The following is an 11,446-nucleotide window of genomic DNA, read 5'->3' as shown; positions in this document are numbered from 1 at the left end:
TCTTGAAATAGTTTATTTTAAATTCTCTTAACTACAAGTCAGTAGGCTTATATGTTCACTTCTTGGTTTAAATTCTTCATTAGGGTTGGAGTTGGTCACAGTTGATGGCAGTACCTCAATTCTTATTTCAGAGTTCCTGAAAGATCACTCCCTGCAAAAAAAATTTACTGACAGGCTATAAACACAAAAAGGCAGTCTTTGGAGGTTAAAGATAGTTGAGGAAGAGAAGAAATAAAGAATAAAAAATTGCAGCTTAAAAGTTTGTTTAGTCACGTATATTAAAAAGGTTCTTTATCAACTCTCCTAAGTAGTTTCTGAAGCCTTATGATTCAGTCAAAAGAACATATAATTCTTTGCTTTTAGCAAAGGTAGAATTACTTTTGGAAACTTTCCTGAGGAGTGTTTTTTTTTAAAGAACTACTCACATGTCTTCCCTTTTACATTTACTTCAGGAAGCGAGCGGTGGATGAGCAGAAAAGCCATCAAGAGTTGGAGGAATCTCAGTGTAACCTTGTTAATGCATGAGGTGGTGGAGGCGAGTCTCCACTGCACTTCCTGCTCTCAAAAGTTATCATCTGTCTAGTTATTTCCCTGTCTAGTCATCCTATAACAGATCCTTTCTTGCCAGGTCATTAAGATCCCCTGCAAGCCTCCGTGACAAGCTCTGCCTCTCAGGAACTCAAGATTAATACTTTAGGGAGAGTTTGGGAATTCCTTGTAATCAAATTGATCTATGAGAGGTTTTCTTTATCTGCTGGTGTCAGGAATGCAGGGTAGTTGTAGAGTCAATCAGGCTAACATAAACATGTGCCTGTATACACATTTTAAATCCATTACATCCACCAGCTTTTCTCTCTTCTATCTTATTTACCTAAGTCGTTAATTATCTCTCTATGAGATTAGTTTGTGTTAAAGAAAAATAAAATTCAACTCCACGTGAGACTAGGGCTGATACTGTGGTTCAGAGTAATATTTCAATTTGATTTGGATAAAGTTGGTGTTACCCCAAGGTGATTTTCCTATCAAATCTCTAGAAATCTTCCTAACTGACTGCAGTTGTCTTTAAATCAAGTACTTTCCTTTTCCACACATCGCCTTTATTAGTGGAGAGAGCCATGAATGGGGAGACGTGATCTTTGAGGAAGCCACTTCATCTTTCTGGGCTTTGGTTACTCTATCTTAAGGTAAAAGTTTGGATTAGATGATTGCTAAGGTGATCCCACCCAGCTGTCTGGGCTTCATAAATCACCATTTCAGATGCTCTGTAAGTGTTGCAGGAAGGGGGACCCCTTCCAGGGTCTGAGAGTGGGCTCTTGTCTAGCACTCGGAAATGAATTGTCCAAGGAGACACACGTGCTGACAAAGCAAGAGACTTTACTGGAAAGGGGTGCCCGGGCAGAGAGCAGCAGGGTAAGGGAACCTGGGAGAATTGCTCTGCCAAGTGGCTCACAATCTCGGGTTTTATGAGAATGGGGTTAGTTTCTGGGTTGTCTCTGGCCAATCATTCTGACTCAGGGTTCTTCCTGGTGATCCATCACTCAGGCAAGATGGATCCCAGCGAGAAGGATTCTGGGAGGTTGGTAGGACATATGGACTGGCGTCTCCTCTCTCCTTTTGACCTTTCCCAAATTCTTCCGGTTGGTGGTAGCCTGTTAGTTCCGCGTTCCCTACCAGGAGCTCCTGTTGTAAGATAATTCATGCAAGTGGTTACTATGGTGCCTGGCCAGGGCGGGTGGCTTCGGTCAGTGTTTCCCCTAACATAAGCACCACACTTATGTTCATTATTAGGGTTTTCAATATGATGTATATGCTGGTCATGCCCTTAAGCCCATATATCAGTCACAATATGTTAAAATAAATAAGATGATCTCTGAGACATATTTGTTTGGTAAAGGTCAGATGGTTTACTAACTGTACAAGAGTTCCTCAGGATTCTCTGCCTTCTACTTAACACTGATGCTGATAATTATGATGAAAAATCAGGGAGCAGGATGGCTATCAAGGGGAGGATTGTTCCAAGTTAAATGACACTGTTACGTTAAAATCATGATTTTTATGATCATCACCACCACGTACTAAGTGCCTATTTGCTTTTTGTCCTGCTTAAAAGAAGATTGGTAGGTAGAGGCCAGAATCCAGGTGACTTGGCTAGCATCTTGGTGGCTTCTGTGCTAAATTGTGAGAGGTTTGGTTCAGTGAAGGGAGAAAGAAGCATGAGATGTCAACCAAAACACAAAAGGCATTGGAGAAGCGCTAAGGAGGACGAGGAAGATTTTAAAAAGTAGGGCACCTAAAGAGAACAGACTTATTCTGTGCACTGTGAAAAACTTTATCTTGATGATGAGACAGGAAATAGCACAACTTATAAACTGTCACAGGTAATCATTACTAGTTTGGGGCTGTTCCCACCAATGAGTTAAGAGCAAATATTCAAATAGAAGGTAATTATTCCAATAGGACTTTCAGATGTTCTATTAAGTAAATTGGAGGAAGCACATGGGACCCAATAGACCTGTAAGGAGGGTACAGTTATTCTACACTAATAATAATAGACAGGAGCCTATTGTGGGAAGGGTCCAGGGGTAGAAGGTAAATTAGTCACCTTTTGGAGATGGATTAACTCCTTTAGGCCCCTAGGGTGCCATTCAGTACATACATTTTTGCTCTAATTAACACCCTTGGGTCCAAGTATTAATGCAGACCAAGAGGGAAATGGTTTGCTCCCCAGGCATCAGGAACATAAGGCCCATTATTAGTGTTTATAATAAAATATTATACTTACCCCACATTTTTGATCAAAGCCTTGTTTTTCCTTTTCTTTCCAAAACACTCTCATTAATCCTAGCACCATCCCTGGGATTAAGTGGCTGAAACCCTGTATCATTATCTCCATTTTGAGAGGAAGGAACTAGCCCAGGCAGGCAGCAACTTGCTCAGGCCCCGGTGAGTCAGATATAGAAAAGGGACAAAAAAAATTAGAATTCCTGGCTTTCCTTCTTGGGCTAAAAATATCTTAGCTGATGAAAAGATGTCAGGAAGTGACTCCAGAATTCAGCAAATGCTTTTATTTCTCCCACTCATCTCCTCCTTACCCATAGTACTTTCATTTGATAGAGTTGCCGTGGGGAGTTTCTCCTTTCCTCAAGATGATTGAAGAGGGCCATTGGTCCACTGTGTACCAGCATTTTTGTTTTTTTAAAGTATTGCAAGTGTAGTCCTCTTGTGCCATTTAAAAATTCAAAGAAGTGACCTGACAATACATTCTACAGGAAAATCCACTTGTGAAATAGCATTAAAAAGAAATCTATCGTCTAAGTATTTCAGAAGACAAGGGTCCATTTCAGCAATGGGAACAATTAAGTATCATGAAGGTCATAGAACATCTAGGCATGTGAGTGCTCAAGACCTGGAACTCCCACAGAGTAGGTAAATGATGTCTAACACATGTCATTTTGTGCCTTATTCTCCCTATGGATCTTTGAGTTTTCCTCTCCACTTTCTGAACAAAGTCTTCATTTCCTCAAATTATGGGATTCGTCTGAGAGCTAATTTGTAGTAACAATGTTGTGTTAGTTTCAGTTTTTTTTTAGATTCTTTTACCATATAGGTCACTACAGAGTATTTAGTAGGGTTCCCTGTGCTATACAGTTAGGTTCTTATTAGTTATCTGTTTTATATATAGTAGTGTGTATATGTCAATCTCAGTCTCCCAATTTATCCCTCCCCTTCCCTCATCCCCTGATAACCATAAGTTTGTTTTCTACATCTGTGATACTACAGTAAATCTTAACTTTGCCTGTCTGTTAGAATCATCCAAGGATGATTCTTAAAAATTCCAATGTCCAGGCTGCACCCCAAACAATTCAACAGAATTTCTGGGTGTGGGACCAGGCTTTACTCTGAAAGCTCCTCAGGTGTTTCTATATGCAGTTAAAATTGGGACTCACTCTAGCTTTGGCCCTACACTTTGGCAAATGTCAGGATTACAGGGAACCTGGTGGTTCTAGGGCCGCACGCTCGGAGATTCTGTATTCAGTGGGTCTAGGTTAAGGCCTGTGGATTTTCATTTTTAACAAGAGCCCGCTATATCCTCTTCGCCTTGGGGAGGCTGACTGAGTAGCCTTAGGACCGCACATTGGGAAACAGTGGTGTTGACTGGTAATCCATTTAGAGTGATCCCATTTTAAATTCATAAGGTTCTAACCCAGAGTAAAAACCTCATCAATATACATTATTTGGTCTCTTCCAAGATGCCATATAAGGAACTAGAGCTTGCTTTCAGATGTGTGGTAAAATTTTAAATTAGCACCCCAGTTTTGGGTTAGCTTTTTGTGACTCACTGTGAAGCTGCCTTAATTCACCAGACAAGAGGCAAGGGGCTGCCGCTGACTTGTGGAGATGGGCCTGGGAAGGTTTCCAGAGACTGTGTCTGTTGGCATGGGTGGATTTGCCCCTTGGGGTTCAGCCCATTGTTTTAGTCAATTTTATTAAACTTTAAAAATAAGCTTTTACCATAATTATCTTTTAGGTTTTCAACCATCTACTGAGATCTCTATAGGTTTACCAAGCATTCATTAAATGAAATCTTTTCTGATGAGTCTCATGTGATGCTGTTACATTTAATGTTGGATTTCCTGTTTGCTTTGTAATAAAATACAACTAAAATTTGCACTAGTTGAATTTTTCTCAAGTCTCCTTTCAGCTTCTTGGGTTTGCCATTCCTTGGAGACACACCATGCATTTCCCTTCTTATGAAATCTGAGCTGTGAGCATACTCTGTGTTTAACCCCTGCAGCCAACTCCAGTATAAATTATTCTTGGGAAAGGCCAACGGGGAATGACATTTTGTAAATCTTTGTTTCATTTTATTGAGTTTCAAGCCAAGTATACTAAGCAAGTATCAAAAAAAAAAAAAAAAAAAAAAAAAGAAAAAGAAAAAGAAAAGAAAAACAAAACCATATTGTTAGAGTCCTTAGGTTTTTAGGGCAAAATGAGTATGTTTACTAAATAGCACCAAATATACAGGAATGGAAATTGGCTTTTAAAAGAGTTAGGGTGTTCACTAATTAAAATGGCAATGTAATGATATCCTGGGCCCTTCTGAAGCAGTCAACCTTATAATTTATGGCTGGTGGGACTAAAATTTTATAATCTGAAAATGATAAGGCAGATTGAGAATAGCTATTTCAGCCCTTTATCCTGGATTCTGAGAAGTGGACTTTAAGCACTGGTGACTTAAGCAGCTGTTCTCATCTCTACCATTCATAGTATGAGAATCGTGAACATTATTCTTGTCCTGAGCATTACTCTCAGTGCCTGGGCAGAGATGTCCTGGTAAGAACCAGCTTCCGGCCCAGGGGTAATGTGTAACTCTGGAATAGACATCTTCCTGATGACCCACGGGCCCAAGACCAAGGAAAAGAGGTCCCACTGGACTGAGATGGGGCTTAGCCACTACAAGAAAAACCCAACTTTGCCCAGAATGTATCACATTACCGAGTCGTTTTACAGTGAAGGGACTCAGATAGAGGTAGACTTATCTTCTAATGCATCCATTCATTCAACAAACATTTTAGATCCCCTACTGTATGCCAGCTCTTGTTTGGGTATTGGGGATATAGCAGTGAACAGAAATCCTTATCCTTGTGGAGACTGCATTCTAGTGGGAAGAGGTGACAAAAAGTAAAATAAAAAAGTGAACTATACAGTATGTAAGATAGTGATAAGTGCAATAGAGAAAAATAAAGCAGCAAAGGAGAAGAGGAAGGATGCAGGGGGGTAGGTGTTGCTGTAATTTAAAAAATAGAAATCAAGGAAGTTCTTACTGAGAAAGTAAGATTTGAGTAAGGTCCTGAGAGAGGAGAGAGTTATGCGGATATATGGAAAGAGCAGTCCAGGCAGAGAAAAGTATGTGCAAATGTCCTGAGGTAGAGAGTACCTAGCCTGTCAGAGGCAAGGGATCTGGATCTTTAAGGTTAGGTGGAATATACTTGGTTGGGGTTAACCAAGTGGACCTAATTATCCACTAATTAAAAATGCTTGTTTACTAGGCTTGGAAATAGAGGCCCCTCTTAACTCCTGACTTCTCCTAATCTTCCTCTGCTCCTCCTCCTCCTCTACTCTTTTTCTCTCGTCTCCCAGACTTGTTTGTGGAGCTATCCTCTGTTTAAAGTTTTCTTCTTCTTATAGATATCCCATCAAGGAGACTAGAGAATCAGAATTAAATGACCATGACCATGTCCCCTAAAGTAAATTCCACAAGATGGCCCTGACACCTTATATCCTTATATGAATACACTTCTAGCCACATGAAAGCCACATGCAAAAGATAACTGCATTTCCTAACCCATCATTATATGAAAATTACAAATACCAATTTACAAGAGAAGACTAGCCTGTATTTTGGTCTGTTGAGAAAGGGATTGAGCTGGTTTGGATATCTCTAGGAGGTTACACGATGGTGTGGGAAACAATACACAGGCCCTGGCATCAGACAGATGTGGAGCTTAAACTCTAGTAGTGAAATTGCCAGAACTGTATTTTTTTTTTTATCATCATTACAAGTTTTTGTGAGTTAAATATGTGGCAAACACCTCATTCATACTTGGAGGCCAATAAAATGTAGGAGTACCTTTATAAACAGTGAAAGAAGGAAAACAGTGAAAGAGCATATTTGTAGGGTGAAGCCAAGAAGCCAGTAGAGATTAAAAAGGTGAAAGGTCCTGCCCTTTCACTTTTGCACATTCCTGCAGGGAAGGCTGTATATAGGACACTGTTGTCATCACTTCCCTATAAAGCTGCCTCTGTGCCTCCTGGCTGCTGAGGCAGTCATGAGTAGATGTGGGGTGGAGTGACAGGGGCCACTGGGATCCTGGCAGCCCATGTTTATCAATGATTACCTTCTGGGTGTGGACTCAGTTGCTGATAACAACCGCAGGTTTAACTAATGTGATTTATGGCCTGTGAACGTGATCTGTCATGAGAAAGAATTAGTGCAAGTCAACTTTGATGAAGAGGTGACTTTCAGTTTGGCCCCTTTGAACCTTGATGACTGTGAAAAGACGTCCCCAGATCTCTTACAAGGAAATGAAAGAATGAATAGAAGGCACATGTGTAATATCTGGCACAAAGGAGACTTTCAATCAATTGCTGTTGTCTACTGTGACAATCTCAATAAACATAGCATCTACTTATATTTAAATATTATTGGGTTTATTTTAAATGTGGTATAATATTAATATATTTAAGAGTCAAGTAGGATTCCGTGAGAGTAAAATTATTACAGCTGTAAATAGCAAAACAGAAAGTGATAATTCATCTCGATAGTTTTAGGTCTAGGAGAAAAAAATGTGTACGAAAACCAAAACACACAGATGAAGTTTTGCCTAGATGAAAGAACAATACAAAAAGCACCAAAAGCAACTCAGCACTTCTTTGATTCTACTCCCTCAAAATAAAAATGTAACTCTTTAATTTATCTTCTGGCGTCTTTTTTTTAAAAAAATTGAAACTGGTTTCAAATGTAATTGATCATCATTCATGTGAAATGAAATGCTGCTGCCTCTTATAATAATTGAAATGATTCCATAATCATATACATGCAGGAATGGAAATGAAATCCAGAAAGAGAAATGCAGCTTACTGTACTTGAGAACTGCATGTCACTGGAAATCTGGTCAGGACATGCTGACTTCCTTCTCCTTGGTCAAGAAGATCATGCTACTTACCGGAAAAAAGACAACAGAAATTTGAGAAAATGATCCAAGCTTTTCCTTCTATGCTCTAAAATTCACACACCTGTATACAAGAAACTTTTGTATTATTTTATTGCTTCTTACTCTGTGCAATATATTTTCCACATTGAATGCACTCAACAATCCCATGAGAAAAGCATCATTATCCCCATTTGTAGATGAGAAAAGAGTTCATAATATATACCTTGCACCAGATAGCACAATGCATAGCACAAGAGATGAGATTTGAACATGAAGTTATTTCCAAGTGACTAAACAAATAAGTGTTCTTTCTACTTCCCCACTTTGTTCCATGTGCCTAAGATGTTTTCTCTTCTCTTCCTACTTGGTTTCTACCCACCAACCCTTCTTTTGCACTATACGCTCTGCCTTCCAATCTACACTAGCCTGCATCTGCCATCTACTACTCAGGTACCTCTTCTATAAAGATGTCTAGGGGTCAGGGCAATTGTTGACAAAATACACTGTCATGCAGTAAGTTCCTCTAGCGTAATACGGAGTGATTGTTTGACCAGTATTGTGGGCATTATCTGGTAACTTGTTAGATAGGCCTTCAAATTTAGGAACTAAACTTGGCAATAAAAGATGGTTGCACACATTCACAGCTAAACATCTCAGTTTCATGGGAAACACTGATGGGACCCTGTAAAATGAAAATCAGAAGTCTTAAGGAGTTGCACTGGGTCTTAGCCCTTTTCTATTTGCTCCCCTAAACATTCCTATTTCATATTCATGAATTTGATGTTTTTCAGTAGTTTGTTTTGTAAAGGGGACATATGTTTTTCATCATGATTCATTCAAACCACTGCAGGATTCTCTTTAGAACTTAGAACTTCTTTCAGAGTAGATTGTCCTGATGAACAGTTAGAGATTTATTTGTGTGCAATATGAATCTTTATGCTAATAGTAAAAATTTATTTTCTAGCCTGGACTGAATATCTTCAGAAGTGTTTTCATAGCTTAATGGTCACAGAAAGCTGTCCTCTACAAATCACTCATTGTGGGCTCCTCGCTGTCTAGTGCTCCAAGGAGGGAGAGCTGTTAACAGGAGCCATTTCTTCCTGCATAGAGTAGGGAGAAGGCTGGCTATGGATAGTCCCATCATGTCCTTGAAAGATGGTGATTAACCGAGAAGTCACTTGAGCTGCACGATTGACTCTCATTTGTAGATGGTTGGAAGGAAGTTTCCACACCTCTGGGGGTTGGAATTCATCACGAATGCCTCTGGCTTTGTCTCAGCTCATGTGGACAATACAGAGACGTATGTGAGGAAAACATACTCCCTTTCGTTTCAAAGTTATTTATAAAGACTGAAAATCCACAACTTGAAAAGGCTCGAAAGTATGTATTCCCCTTTGAGAGAACATAAACATTTGACTTTTCTTTCTGGAAGAAATAAAAGATGAAAAAACCTTATTTCAGTCTTCACCATGGGTTTAATTACTTTGGAGCCTCCTCCTGTGCTTTTGGCCTATTTGGCAATCCACATTTATGAATCATCTAAAAGCAAGTGGGCAAGCAATTATGAATGATTTTGAAAAACAAAGATAGGACTGTGAAGCATTTGTTCTCCATATATTTTGATTTCAACTGTATGAAATTTCTTAGTTTGGAGCATTGTCATATGTAAAAATTACTTAGGAAGTATAAAATGTTTTGTTTTTAATGATTACATCTAATTCTCTGTGTTTCTCATATTCTATAATCATTCTGGGTGGAATACTAAACATGATGGAGAACTGTTTTATGCTCTGGAGGAACACAGTTTTTCTATCTCTTTTTGTGTTTTTCCTATCTACCCTATCAAAATGTAATCACAACTATTAAGCTGTGTGTAAAAAGTACACTGTTCTAAATGGTACACTAAGTGCATATCCTCAAATTTTAATGCACATTTAATTTAATCTATTCCAAAGAGTAGAAGTATTGACACAAGGAGCTTGTTCTCACCTTCCTTGAATGATAAAAGAAAAATTCATTTAGCAGATTAAAAAAAGACTCAGAAAACATGAAGATAAAAAATCAGCCTGGTGAATCAATGGATGAAGTAGGGTCAAACCACAAATATCTAAGCAATGTACGTAGATTTTTCTGCAAAAGCAAATATTTCTACTTGTTGAGTAAGCCTGCAAATCAGGTCTTCTGCTTTAGGCTTGGTTGCCTCTTTCTCTTTGATTTTGTAGTCCTCAGAGATCTAAGCTGTGCAACTGAGTTATCCTAAAACTCTCCACAACGGTTTTCTCTTTAATATATAACAAATATTAACTAACTATAAAAAACATCGAAGACATTCTGGATTAATATTCAATATGTATGGCAAGAGGAATTCAAGAAAGTGTTCTTATATATCCACATGTACACAGAATGGAAATGAGTGAAAGCCAGGGAACTAATTACTAGATTTTCATTGTTGTTGTTTTTTGGTGTGTACATGGAATTACATTTTATAGTGGATGTCGTTTCAGGCAGTCAAAAAATAATAATTTACTTCAAATGAGATTTAAAAATAGAAAAAATACATATTGTTGTGTGATGTCTTTGCTTAAAGAAAGTAATAAGAGCTGAAAAGCATGTATAATGTTAGTTGAAATGGTCAAGGACTGAGAGGGGCACTGCTGACATGGCACTTACGTGACCCTCCTTGCTGTCCTAGTGTGACAGTTGTACAAATATTGTAAATTGATGTACAATACATCATAAAAAGCTTGTCATTTGATGACTGACAGGAACAGACTCCTGCGTCAAATTAGCACTATTTCAGGAAGGGAGGCAATAGTTGGAAAACATGCAGAATTGGGAACTTTGGGAATATCAAAACTTTGGGAATATCTGGCACAAAAAATGAATGCTTTGTTGACAGGAGGAAAATCTTCTTAATGTGTGACTTTAAACTGCTTGCAGTGAGTAGGCAGAAACCTAATCATTTTAACCTGGATTATAGCATGGCATGTGTTGAGAAGACCAGAGGGGTTAGAATGAGAATAAGGCTTGTGTTCCTCTCTTCTCCATGCACAGGTACCTGAAGAATAATACAACTAACATGTTCATCGTTGGAAATACCTGTATCCCAAATCCCAACACACAATGCTTATTTTCTTTGTGGTGGGGAGGTAAAGTAGGGATAGATTTAAGTTTTGATGGAGGCAAATTTACTGATATGTTTTTCTCTTATTGTTTGTGCTTTTTGTGTCATACTTAAGAAATCTTTGCCAAACTCAAGGTCACTAAGATCTTTCCTTACACTTTTTTGGAGAAGTTGTATAGTTTTAGCTTTTACTTTTAGTCTTTGATCTATTTTAATTCAAATTTTGTAAATAGTGTGAAAAGTCAAGGTTATTTTTTTTTACATAAGCCTCTCCCATAATTCTAGCACTATTCGTTGAAATAATGTTTCTTTCATCAATGAATTGTTTTTGTTCAAAATGAATTGACCATGTATGTGTGGGGATATTTCTGAATCTTATTCCATTGATTTATATATCTTTCTTTATAATCTGTCTTGATTATTGCTACATTATCTGTCTTGAAATAAGTAGCGGTGTGGAAATATTCCAAATTTGTATTTTTTCAAAGTTTTTTTTACTATTTTAGGTACTTTGATTTCCCATATAAATAATAATAAGCTTGTCAATTTCTACAGAAAAGGCCACTTGGATTTTGATTGGGATTACACTGAAGCTATAGATCAATTT

General features: G+C 38.2%; 1 long non-coding RNA gene across 1 annotated transcript; it reads right to left on the bottom strand.

Annotated features, from left to right (window-relative positions):
- Positions 1 to 1,354: 1,354 nt before the first annotated feature.
- LOC309627243 lies at positions 1,355 to 10,561 on the bottom strand. Its single transcript, XR_014243617.1, has 2 exons — positions 2,783 to 10,561; positions 1,355 to 1,680 (listed from the first exon to the last, which is right to left on the bottom strand). It is a non-coding gene; the product is annotated as an uncharacterized lncRNA (long non-coding RNA).
- Positions 10,562 to 11,446: the final 885 nt, after the last annotated feature.

Source organism: Balaenoptera borealis, assembly GCF_965194805.1.
Source record: "Balaenoptera borealis genome assembly, chromosome: 4".
Taxonomy (NCBI): Eukaryota; Metazoa; Chordata; class Mammalia; order Artiodactyla; family Balaenopteridae; genus Balaenoptera; species Balaenoptera borealis.
The sequence above is the reverse complement of the archived record's forward strand: the minus strand, read 5'-3'. Positions and strand labels throughout refer to the sequence as shown.